This window comes from Dermochelys coriacea, chromosome 1 (assembly GCF_009764565.3).
Source record: "Dermochelys coriacea isolate rDerCor1 chromosome 1, rDerCor1.pri.v4, whole genome shotgun sequence".
Classification (NCBI taxonomy): Eukaryota; Metazoa; Chordata; order Testudines; family Dermochelyidae; genus Dermochelys; species Dermochelys coriacea.
Genome location: NC_050068.2, coordinates 112442622 through 112456611, shown reverse-complemented (window position 1 = coordinate 112456611; position 13990 = coordinate 112442622).

Here is a 13990-nt window from a genome sequence, read left to right as displayed (position 1 = left end):
TGGCAGGCTATAAACTCAGATGAGCTAGGGAGAAAAAGGAGGAACTCACTAACAGTAACTGTCTCCAAATGACTCACCTCTAAACAGTCATGCTATGTAGCCATGAACCTTTTAAGCCATCCTTGACAATTAAGGGGCATGAGTGATTCCCTCAAGCCCTCCATTCTATAAACTGAGGGTATAAATATCCTGTACCTTGAAGCCATCACTCAATTCTTTTCGGTCTCCAGGAGTCTTATTTACAGGGCCACACAGAGGTTTTTGGGGCCAGGGAAAATCTGAAACTGAGTCCCCAACTCTCCCAAAAAGATTATCATGAGAATGAAGAGTTTAAGAAGAGGAGAGGGGATGGGGGCAGGCTCAGAAAGGGCCCAGTGAGTGGGGTTGCTCCCCTCCCAGCAAGGAAGGGAACCTGGGGAGGGTATGAAGGGTCAGAGAAGGTCTAGGTCTGTGGGGTCATATCCCTCCCAGTAGGTATTGCGGGGAGTGGGGGAGCAATAACCCCAACCCCAATCGTACCTACAGGCTCTCACCCTGGCTTGGCAAGATGATACCCGTGGCAGCAACAGTGGGATCTATGCCTGGCTAGGACAGGTGAGTCGCTCCCCACACTATCAATGGTAGGCACCAAACCTCAATGGTGTACAACCCTGTGCACCAGGTCGCAATGTCACACATCAAATTTGGCCCATCCGCCTCTCTGTCATTTTGAGGGCTCTCTCAAATGGCAAGCCCTGTGGCAAATTACTCCTTCCTCCTCCCATGCGCCTCTGGGTGGCCCTGCTTATTTGGACCTGGGCCCCAAAATGGAATAGGCACTGCACCTCAGTTGAGACAACACATTCTGAGAACAAAAGTTAGGACTTTCAACATGGTTATGTTTTTACCAGCTATCTTGGTATAATTATACCACAATAGTTACACCATTATAACTCCCCCTGTTGACACTTTTATTCCACAATAAATTGCTTTTGGGGTTTGTTTAGCTTAACCCCCTCCCAAAACAACATAAGTTAAACCAAAATAAAGCTCTCTTATACCAGAATGGGTGGATCCACACAGGGAGTAGGTGGGTATAATGATAGCACTTTAAATTCACACCTTAGTTTATACCAGTATAACTTCCACATGTAGATAAGCTCTAACTGCCTGTAAGTAGCCCCTTTTCTACTTCCTGGTGTGACTGAAACACTGCCATCTAGTAACTAGCATGTGCTTTGATGCAGTGTCCAGAGAAGAGTGATTCGTGACAGTGTGAACTGAACTCTGCCTAGTAACCCAGCAGTCTCCACATAAGGGCAGATTGTGTTTCCATATAAGAAAGGTGCTAGTCCCCAAGTTGAATGAGCCTTGAGATGTTCAAGCACAGAGACATTAGCCAGTTCAGAACAAGACTGAATGTATAGTCTTATCCCCTTAGACCTGGTCTATGCAGTTTTTATCTGGAATAACTATGATTATTATAATGTTTTTTTACATTGAGATTTTATAGATATAGATATATCATTAAAACCTCTAGTGTAGATGCAGTTATACCAGCATAAAGGACTGTCATATGCCACTATAGCTTATTCCCCTTCCCATAAAGGAATAAACTATACCAGTGTAGTTAAAACAATACAACTTTTGTATGTAGACAAGGCCTTAGACAGCTTTTGTGCTGAGATGGTCTGCCCTCTAGATTTTTCTCCAGAGATCAAAAATAGCCTGTCTTTCTAAATGGCTTAGTCCTATCCTATGTAAGAAGCAGCTAACAGCTCTTTTGACCTCCTGAGTTCGTAACTTTGCCTCTCCAGGGTGAAAATGTGGCTTTGGGAAAAACAAGAGGCAGTGACACAGATTAATTTAGATGAAAATCTGATACAACTTTGCACAGAAATTGGGGATGAGGTGTCAGTACCACCTTGTATTTGTGGAAGATGGTTAAAAAGTAAGTTGGCCATCACAGCTCATAACTTCAAGACTCTCTGGAAGAGAGGTGGTAATAGCAAGACCCTACGGCCCCAGAGGGCTCCTCCATGACTGAGTTAGTTAACATCAAATTTAAGTACCAAAGAGTAGGCCTCCTAACAGAGAGTATAAGTTGGTAAAAACTTTTTAAATTAGTTTAGCCAGAGGATGAAAAAGCAGCATTATCCCTTCTCATAGAATTGCAGAAAGGCAGAAATAAGAGAAAGTCTGACAAAGCTGCATTTGGACAAGAATCAGAGTCAAAGTTTCTTTCTTAATCAAACCTTTAAAACTGGTTCTATTTAGCAGCAAAATATCTCCTTTCTGGGCTCTGCCAGGACTGCTCTGGGGTCCTCAGATAAACACAAGCAGACATGGTATAGAAACTCACCAGTCATTCTCTTGGGTAAGCATCTAAGATGCAGGAAAATTATACATCCTTCCTCCTGGGACAAGAGATCTCAACTCAGGGGAAGAATTTGACTACAATAGACTGTAGCACCCTTCATGGAAGTTGAAGAAAGGAGCACATGTTCTAGACGGGAATAATTTGGAAGGGGCACCAGGAAGTCAAGTCAGTCTGTGTGCACATGGCTAGAAAGCTAGCTGCAGTCGCAGCATCTCTGTAAATAGTTCTCTTAATAAAGAGCCAATTTAGTACAAGAATGGGGTCCTTTCATGAGATTACCCAGCATGCAGTACATGAAACAGATTTACTCCTGATTTATTCTACTATAACTGATCAAAATATGGCCTATAGCCTTTTAGGCATGAGTCTAGATCTTTTATGACCCGACTTTCAGTGGTACTAAGTACCCACAGCTTCTAATGAAGTCCATGGATGCGGTAGGTGCTCAAAACACTTCTGAAAAATCAGGCCATCTGGATTTTGTAAAAAATGACTGGCACCTTTAATTTCACAGGTCTCAGCTACCTCCAGGATTGCGGGCATAAAGCTACCTTTTAACTCTCTGGCCCATCAAGTGGTCTCAGTATTGTTCTAGATCAACCCCCAGACCCCATCACATGAACTGAACCCTGATTTGGAGCACCTGAGATATCAGATTATGATGGCTCTCTGTCATAATTTGCTCATCTGCAAAATGAGGATTATAATACCTACTTCACAGCAATGCCAAAAGGCTATTCATTTATTCTTGAAAAGGAAAGTGAGATCCTGGGCTGGAAGGCACTATAAAAGTGGTAAGTATTACTATCATTTATTTAGTATACATTGGAAAACCTAGATTAGTAATAGTGATAGCTTCAGAATTATTCTGATGATAAATTGCTCGAGGATTAAATCAGACATTCCAAATTCAGGTGGTTTCAATAGATCAGCTGTAGATGAAGGAGAGACACGTTTGTGTCCAGGAGTCAAAATAAAGAGAAGTGAGAGACCAGGTGAGCACACAAGATGTTTGTACATTGGAGATTGCCTAAAGGAAAGAGTAGCTAGACCAAAGCAAATTCTAAACATTCCCAGAAGTTTAGGTCAGGAAGGAAAAGGGACACTGTCAGAGGGTGGCTGGCCCCTGTAACTGAAATAGGTCCTGCTCCTCTGTGCCAGAGCAGGGCTCTCATTTAGGCCAGTGAAGGGAGAGGGGCTCTGCCTGGGCTTTAAAGAGTCAGAGGGTAATTCATGGAGAACAGAGCTAGATGTGAGAGGAATTGGCTAGGGGAGAGTGAGCCAGAGAGAGGGGCAGGAAGTAGGAATGCCAGAGCACCGTGGGAGGAGAGGCAGTGAAAGCCTGAAATGCAATGGGGAAACAGAAAAACTGCTGTTGTTGGTTGGTTTTTTTGAGTTTGGGAATAAAGCTGGAACTAAACAGTGGGTGTGGCGGTGAGTCACTTGGCAGTGGGGAGATGCCATTCTTTATCACCGCTACCTTCCAATAATCTGACAACACGTGGGTGGCAGAACAGGCCCTTAGCAGTTTTAATAGAGATGAACAGAATGGGGAGCAGAGATTACTTGTTTCAGCCATGCTTGCTCGTAGGCCAAGGAAAGAATAAATCTAGCCTATCCCTTGAGGCATTGAGGGCTGATTTTGAGAGTTGAGCACCCAGAACTTCCATTGGCTTTAATGGGAGTTGGATGGTGTCTCTGAAGTTGGAAATTTGTTAGTCTCTAAGGTGCCACAAGTACTGCTTTTCTTTTCACATCAAAAGTGTGTCTCTTAGTCCCATGGAGTAGTTGGCTTTTGGTTTCCTTAAACCCATTTAGATCTTTTACGTCTTTTGGTTATGTTTTCAGAGAGAATTTCTGATTAACGTGGTAGTCCCCATAATGGATGTAAAAGTAAAGTCTTCTCAAATCGGGGGGTTTGAGTGTCTTCCACTGATGCAGGATGTTGCATGGGGGCAGGAAGGAGGAGAGGTGCAGGGAGGCCCCAAGGGGATTAATTATCCGACCAGGGTTCTGCCAGGAGGGTAGTTCTTTAGAACAGTTAGGGCTCAAGAGGACACCCCCCCCCGCACCCTGAAAAGGCTTGGACACCAAGCTATGCCTCCTCTCTCTCCATGGCTGTCTACTTCTGGCGGTGGGAACCCATGCAATAAAATGTGGCTTGCAGGCATCCTGAGCCATCACACCTCCTGGCTCTAGGTCAGATTTTCTACTGCTAGCAACTTACAGCCCCCTCTCTGCAGGGAATGAATAGATCCCAAGGCCTCTACTTTTTCTTTTCTTTTTTTTTTTAAACATAAGAAATGGAAATATTTGAAATCCTTCCCCTTCAATAGTAGGGAGCTTCAGAAGGCTGAAGGGATCAGTAAGGACAAAATCTCTAACAAGGATGGTTCCGACGTGTTGTAAAGCTGAGTCAGGAAGCACAATGAGCACAAGAGGAGAAAGCACATCTCTGGAAATGGAATCATTGTTGGCTGCACTCTAGTCACACTGCTGATGGATTGCTCTGCAGCAGCCCTCGAGAGGAGGATTTTGTAAATTCAAAACCATTAAAAAAATTCAGAGTGGATTTAAAGCTGGGATTTTATTAAGTCAAATATTTTAGTGACTTTAATTCTCATGAATTGTCTATGATTGACAGCTCTGGGCAAACACTCTGCTTATTCACAGAACAAGTGACACACAGACAAACAAAGCAAGCTTCCCCACACAGTCGCTCCCAATCTACAACTATGCTTTCTACAAGCCTTTGCCCAGAGTGCTACCCAGTTGGCAGTCTCAATTAATGTTATGATAGGCACAGTTGGTGTGCTGTGGATACCTGAAAGTGACCTGGGAGCACCAGTTCACTTCATGTAGCCCATCAGATTCCAACAACATTTGGCCCCTACAGTATGCTGCTGGACTTGAACCTGTGGTGAAAGGCTATATCCCATCGCTTTCCCTTTTAAAGCTTGTTTTCTTTCAAAGGTGATTTTTATAAAAATTTGATTTGAACAATATTTTCTCAGCTATTTCTTTGCCCCCAGCACATCTGCAGTATAACTACCCTGGTTATAGCATTCCTAAAAAGTTTTGGGCTAGCAACTTATACACGCGTGAGCTGCTAGCACTTCACAAATCTGCCCCTTCCTGTTCTTGTCTGTCATCTCTTCCCTGGCACTTTTGTTTTGCCAGTGATGCCTGCCTTTCTCCCACCCCATTTGTCCACTTCTCCAACTGTCAGCTGCTTGCATTCTTCCATTTCACAACCCCTGTCAGGGGAGGAGCACTCTCTTTGAATAGATCCACAAAGTCACTAACCTCTTTCAAATCCGGAAGACTCATTTCTACTGTAATGTCTGCAAGAAGTTAGACAACCAATAATGGTGGGGTCCATGGGTTCATTTGGCTGCTCAGCAGAGGCGGTGGCTCAGCCACAGGCAGATGACTGATAGGGATCTTGCCGCCACCCTATTGCCATCAGATAACCTAAGCCGCTCTGCCCCCGGCAGTTCTGAGCTGTCTTTTTTTTCTCCTGGATCCCAAAGGCCAGCCTGGGGTGACTGCAACAAGTAGCTTTAGATCTTCAGGAAATATTAGTGACAAGTTTTCAGTCCTCAAGCTTGGTTTGCACTGATTACATTGCATATTAAGCAGCCATTGTAATTCACTCCAGAGGTAGCTGCAGTCAGAGTGAAATGACTTCTGGGGCGAAAGGTGCAATATAAAAGGCATATTATTAGGCCATTCCAGCAGTAAAAGGTACTAGGACTATGGCTACACTAGAGAGCTTGTAGTGGCGCAGCTGCACCAATGCAGCTGCACTGATGTTAACTCTCTGTGTAGCCGCTTTAAGCCTATGGGAGAGATTAATTACTCCAGCCCCCCGCGATCATAGGTGCTGGAACTAGGGGTGCTGCTGCACCCCCTGGCTTGAAGTAATAACCAAAATACATGGTTTCCACCTCCAGTACCCCCCTATAAAAACTGTTCCCGCATCACTGCTCACAAGTGGCAGTAGCTATGTCAATGGGAGAAGTTCTCCCGCCAATAGAAGCACCGGTGTGGACAGCACTAAATTATGTCGCTCAGAGGTGAGGGGGGGTTAATTCACACCCCTGTGCGACATAATTTATGTTGATTTAAGCTGTAGTGTAGCCATAGCCTGAGTCCTACATTTCAGAATCTGGGATTTGGTTATCTACAAATTTTCATCTTGTGTAGTAATTGACATCTATGCTAAATGGATGTAAAATGCCACCACTCTGATTTACGAGTGGTAGCCATGTTAGTCTGTAGCAGCAAAAACACGAGGAGTTCTTGTGGCACCTTAGAAAAGTGGGTTTTAGCCCATGAAAGCTTCTGCCCAAATAAATTTGTTTGTCTCTAAAGTGCCACAAGTACTCCTTGTTTCATTCTGATTTAGTAGCACTTTACACCCACTTAGAATAGGTGACTGTACAAATTGCATAGCAATAGCTAATCAGGTCCCTTTACTTGAGTGAACAGGAACAGCAAACGGAAGGTTTTCTAGGGTGTGCGAGAGGCAGATACACCTAACAAATGTACTCCAAACTTAGGCCAATAACACCCCCACCAAAAAAACCCCAACAATCCCAAAACAAACAAACAAAAAACTCTGCAAGAGTAAAAATAACGCAGGCAGAAGTCCAGCAGCAGAATGGGGGCTATCCAGTTTATTGCACTGAATGCAGCATGCACGATTACCTGCGTAATCAAGAAAGGTCCCACCCCTAGTCTGACAACCTCTGTGATGTTAAGGAGGATGAAGATCTCAGGGAAGGAGAACATCAAGCTGGAACGGAGGGAAATACCAGCACTCCCAGCTATCTTCGAGACACCACTGACTTCCTGAGGAAACTACAATCCATCGGTGATCTTCCAGAAAACACCATCCTGGCCACTATGGATGTAGAAGCCCTCTACACCAACATTCCACACAAAGATGGACTACAAGCTGTCAGGAACAGTATCCCCGATAATGTCATGGCAAACCTGGTAGCTGACCTTTGTGACTTTGTCCTCACCCACAACTATTTCACATTTGGGGACAATATATACCTTCACGTCAGCGGCACTGCTATGGGTACCCTCATGGCTCCACAGTATGCTAACATTTTTATGGCTGACTTAGAACAACGCTTCCTTAGGTCTTGTCCCCTAACACCCCTACTCTACTTGTGCTACATTGGTGACATCTTCATCATCTGGACCCATGGAAAAGAAGCCCTTGAGGAATTCCACCATTATTTCAACAATTTCCATCCCACCATCAACCTCAGCCTAGACCAATCAACACAAGCGGTCCATTTCCTGGACACTACTGTGCTAGTAAGTGATGGTCACATAAACACTACCCTATACCAGAAACCTACTGACCGCTATACTTACCTACATGCCTCCAGCTTCCATCCAGGACATACCACATGATCCATTGTCTACAGCCAAGCTCCAAGATACAACCCCATTTGCTCCAATCCCTCAGACAGAGAAAAACACCTACAAGATCTCTATCAAGCATTCTTAAAACTACAATACCCCCCTGCTGAAGTGAAGAAACAGATGGACAGAGCCAGAAGAGTACCCAGAAGTCACCTACTACAGGACAGGCCCAACAAAGAAAATAACAGAACGCCACTAGCTGTCACCTTCAGCCCCCAACTAAAACCTCTCCAGCACATCATCAAAGATTTACAACCTACCCTGAAAAATGATCCCTCACTCTCACAGCTCTTGGGACATAGACCAGTCCTCGCTTACAGACAGCCCCCCCCCCCGCCCAGCCTGAAGCAAATACTCTCCAGCAACCACACACCACACAACAAAAACACTCACCCAGGAACCTATCCTTGCAACAAAGCCCAATGCCAACTCTGTCCACATATTTATTCAAGTGACATCATCATAGGACCTAATCACATTAGCCAAGCCATCAGGGGCTCATTTACCTGCACATCTACCAGTGTGATATATGCCATCATGTGCCAGCAATGCCCCTCTGCCATGTACATTGGCCAAATCAGACAGTCTCTATGCAAAAGAATAAATGGACACAAATCTGACATCAGGAATCATAACATTCAAAAACCGGTAGGAGAACACTTCAACCTCTCTGGCCACTCAGTAAAAGATTTAAGGGTGGCAATTTTGCAACAGAAAAGCTTCAGAAACAGACTCCAATGAGAAACTGCTGAGCTTGAATTAATATGCAAACTAGATATCATGAAGTTAGGTTTTAATAGAAACTGGGAGTGGCTCAGTCATTACACATATTGAATCTATTTCCCTAAGTTAAGTATCCTCACACCTTCTTGTCAACTGTCTAAATGGGCCATCTTGATTATCATTACAAAAGTTTTTTTCTCCTGCTGATAATAGCTCATCTTTACTAATTAGCCTCTCACAGTTTGTATGGCAACTTCCAACTTCTCTGTATGTATATATATATATATCTTCTTACTATATGTTCCATTCTATGCATTCGATGAAGTGTGCTGTAGCCCACGAAAGTTTATGCTCTAATAAATTTGTTAGTCTCTAAGGTGCCTCAAGTACTCCTGTTCTTTTTGCGGATACAGACTAACAGGGCTGGTACTCTGAATCCCATAGTTAGGACCTTCTGTCCAGATGCACTGAGGATACCCCTTCTGGGCAGGTGTTGGGGGGGGAGGGGCTTGTGTGCACCAGGCTGGCAGTACTGCCTAGTGGCAAGTGTCCCGGGCCACTTTGCCTAGAGGCTACAATTCAAGCAGCATCCACAGTGAGAGAGAAGGGCCACTCTGCCTAGCAGCTGCAGTTCCCCAGTGGCGAGAGTCAAGGGGTGCTCTGCTAAATCTATTCTTTGTATCAGTCTTCACTGCAGAAGATATGGAAGAGATTCTCATACTCAAGCCATTCTTTTTAGGTGATAAATCTGAGGAACTGTCCCAGATTGAGGTGACAATAGAAGAGGTTTTGGAACAAACTGATACATTAAACAGTAATAGACACAGGTGCCGACTTTCATTTTTCTGGGTGGGTGCTCAACCTGGCCTCCTCCTCAAGGCCCCACCCCCACTCCACCCCTTTCCCCAGTGCCCCCTGCCCCCAGCACTCCAACCCACCGCCGAACAGCTGATTGGCAGGGGCTGCTGGTGGCTGAGCACCCACTATTTTGTTCCCCATGGGTACTCTGGAGCACTGATGGAGTCTTCGCTTATGATAATAAATCACCAGGGCCAGGTGATATCCACCCAAAAGTTCTGAAGGAACTCAGATATGAAAGTGGAGAACTCCTAACTGTGATATGTAACCTATTGCTTAAATTAACATCTGTACCAGATGACTGGAGGATAGCTAATATAATACCAATTATTTTTAAAAGGCTCCAGAGGCAATCCTGGTAATTACAGGTTGGTAAACCTAACTTCAGTACTAGGCAAATTGGTTGAAACTATAGTAAATAATAAAATGATCAGATACATACAATATATTGGGGGAAAAGTCAACAGGATTTTTGTAATTGAAATCATGCATAACCAATCTATTAGAATTATTTGAGTGTGTCAATAAGCATGTGGACAAGGTTGATCCAGTGCATATAGTGTACTTGGACTTTCACAAAGCCTTTGACAAGGTCTCTCATCAAAGGTTCTTAAGCAAAGTAAATGGTCATGGGATAAGGAAGGAAGGTCCTCTGGCTAAAAGATAGGAAACAAAGGGTAGGCATAAAAGGTCAGTTGTTGCAATGGAGAGAAGTAAATATCAGCGTCCCCCAAGGATCTGAACTGGGACCTGTGCTGTTCAACATATTCATAATTGATCTGGAAAAAGGGATGAATAGTGAGGTGGCAAAATTTGCAGATGATAAAAATTACTCAAGATAGCTAAGTCCAAAGTTGACTGTGAAGAGTTACAAAGGGATGAAATTCAATGTTGATAAATGCAAAGTAATGTACATTGGAAATAATCCCAACAATGATGGGATCTAAATTAGCTGTTACCACTCTAGAAAGATCATGGAGTGTTTGCAGATGGTTCTCTGAAAACACCTGCTCAATGTGCACCAGCCGTCAAAAAAGTGACCAGAACATTAGGAAACCATTAGGAAAGGGATAGATAATAAAACAGAAAATATCATAATGCCTCTATATACATCTGTGGTATGCCCACACCAGTAATGATGTGTGTGGTTCTGGTTGCCCCATCTCAAAAAAGAGATATTAGAATTGGAAAAGGTGAAGAGAAGGGAGCCAAAATTGACCAAGGGTATGGAACAGCTTCCATATGAGGAGAGATTTAAAAGACTGTAACTGTTCATCTTAGAAAAGAGGCTATAGAGGGGGGATGTGATAGAGACCTATAAAATCATGACTGGTGTGGAGAAAGTGAATAGGAACTGTTATTTACCCCTTCACATAATACAAAAACTAGGGGATACCAGATAAAATTAATAGGCAGCAGGTTTAAAACAAACAAAAGGAAGTACTTCTTCACACAACACAGAGACAACCTGTGGAACTTGTTGCAAAGGCTAAAAGTATAACTGGGTTCAAAAAAGAATCAGATAAGTTGATGGATCATAGGTCCATCAATGGCTAATAGCAAGTGGGACCCAACCCCATGCTCCTAGTGTCCCTAAATCGCCAACTGCCTGAAGCTGGGACTCGACGACAGGAGATGGCTCACTCAATAATTGCCCTGTTCTGTTCATTCCCTCTGGGGTACCTGGTATTGGACATTGTCAGAGACAGGATACTGGGCTAGATGTTGGCAAAATAAAACCACCTCCACAAGCGGCGGTAACTATGTTGACAGGAGAAGCTCTCCCACCAACATAAACACTGACATAAATTCCAGTGTGGATAGTGCAATTTATGTCATTCAGGAGCGTGATTTATTCTCTCCCCTGACCGAGGTAAATTATGCCGACATAAGCTGTAATGCAGACGTAGCCTAATTGCCCTGGCTAGGATATTCTGAAGAAGTGCCTGTTAAAATAGGTATGTGTGAGATTTAGGAGAAAAAAGTGAAAAATAAAAGCGCAAACTTTGCCAGTACCCATCACCCTTGAATATCTCAAGTGAAACAAGAAGAAAAAATGATTGTGATTTGAAAGGATTTTACATCTGGAAGTGATTTTGAAAGCCAATAGATATACTACTGCAGGTGTAGCACTGCTTTATTATTAGGGAGCGCTCCTGAAATCGGATGTCTTCTTCTATTACTTGGGCTCTAAGGTCTTGCCTACCGGTGAACCTTGGTGTAAATCATACCTATGCCTGGGGATTTGCACAGTGCACCTACACAAGCGGCTAAAATCCCTATGTAGAGCAGGGAAATAGGAACTCACTAAATACAAACAATCCCTAAAACAGCCAGGCTTGAACATGGAATCTGTGAAAGCTGTGAGAGACACAAACCTGGGATCATTCATCCATGCTCATGTCTCTCCAGGGGAAGACTATGCTAATGTTTCAAACAAACAAAACATTTTAATATTTAACCAGTATTTCTATGGAGAGCGGTTCTCACAGCTCAGGTGACAGATTATAGACAGGTTATTCTTCCTTTGACAAGTACTCTAGCAAACAAACACTTTTCAGAAGTTGTATGTTTCACTGTAAATTCAAAGAGGAAGTGTTTGCTCTCTTTCTCCTCTTGACCTTTTAGCTAGCTAGCTCTTCTATTCTCAGTGAAGTTTAAACTGTGGCCAATTTTTTAATTTCCACAGCCATACAAGAATACACACTCAAGATTTACACTCCTTTGGGGTCTGGGAGCACAGTCAGCCCATATTACTGCTGGGAGATTGCCTTCTTCCAAAATAATTTGTGGCTTTTGGCTTTCAAATCCACCGCAATCCATGAACAAACTGAAGAATCTGGCAGCTAGGGGCAGGTTGGGATTGTACAATGAGAGAAAAACTGCTTTCAAACTCGCTCACAAATCCTGAGTCAGACTTTATACATTTTGTGTTTTGCTGTAGTAACCATTTCCTCACTCCACCCAACCACAGTCACTGTTGCTGTGTGAGCAAACAGCTGGCATGATAGAACAAGCCTTTTCACATCAGGTGAACTTCCCAGCCCCTTGAGAAGAGCTGTTGCTACTTCTTGTTGATATCGCAACCATTTTCACTTGCGTGGAAATGTTATTCTGGGGGGCGGAGGTGTTACAATAACTACTCTATAAAGTCTAACAGCCTTTATTTTCTACGTATGAAGTCCCCAGATTTTTTTGTCTTTTTTTTTTTTTTTTTTGCTGTGCCCCCCTTCTCCATGGGAATCACATAACAGCCTGCCACAACTCCCACCTGTCCAGGGCAGAAAGTGCCTTATTGAGGGGAGTGGGCAGCAGGACCCAGCTACCTCTATCTCTGGAGGAACATGTGGCAGAGTAGTGCAGTGCAGAGTAGACTGAGACTCCTTGCCCTCCCGCCTCTGTGACTGGGGACTCCCTGTGTGCTCTCACAGCTGGCCTGGTCCTGACACTCAGCCAGCTGCAGCCCCATGTAAGGTTGCCAACCATCCAGGATTGGCCTGGAGTCTCCCGGAATCAGCATTGATCTCCCGATGACTATTGAAAGCAATCCAGGAGATTTTAATAGGATATTTTTTTTAAAATGACATTATGTCATGTTGGGGCGGGGGGGCAGGAATCTCCCAGAATAGTTTCAGTCAGAGTTGGCAACCCTATCCCCACATCATCCCTCATGCCTCCCTTATGAGGGAGAAGAGTGTCCCATAGTTTGGGAACCTCTGTTCTCTGTTATTTCCAATAAAGAGAGTGATTCTCTCTGTATACCAATAATTAGCCTTCCATCACTCACTCCCCCCAAGCCTTCATGCCACACATTATTCCCATTTAAAAAATCCAAAGAGTAACCAACAAGAGGTGTACCTAATGGTAAGCCTATTTCGTTATCTTTAATGGCTCTGACCTTTGTTTTTCTATGTTCTCTTCCTCTCTCCTGATTTATCATCATTTGCTGTGTTAAATCTTATTTAGATAAGATCTGTTGGACAGGGGCCTGTGAGCTTTTTGTCTGTGGAGGAGCATCCATACATACAGCACTGTATTAACAAACAGTAAGTGTTGTATAATCTGTTCCACTTTGTATTTTGCTCTCCTTGTTCTTCTTTCTGAAGAAGAACTCCATGGAGCTAGATAGCTTGTCTCTCTCACCAACACAAGTTGATCCAATAAAAGTTATTACCTCACCCACCTTGTCCCTCGTGTGCAACTGTATTATCCTTTCCATACCAATCCCTAAATATTTCCTAGTTTCTGCACCTTCCAGCAGCTACAAATTTTCCATCAGTGTTTTGATAGCATTGCCATCATTCTAGAAGCCATCTTGTAAAATTGTTGTGCTGAATGAAATATCTGACAGGGAAGGAAATGGTTTATGCCAAATCAAGAACAAGTCCTCAAGATCAAGCATATTTGAAGGGTGTGGCTGGCCTGCACACAAATGCTAATATCAGAAAATGAATTATTTCCTTATGCATGGCTTCTGGTATGTAAACTTATATGAGCTGTGGGTTTCAAGTTATGTATACAGGTCCTGTGGAAGTCTTTACTATGGCCACTGTAAAAACAAAAACAAAAAAACAAAACAAAAAACTTTTCAACTCCTTGGGC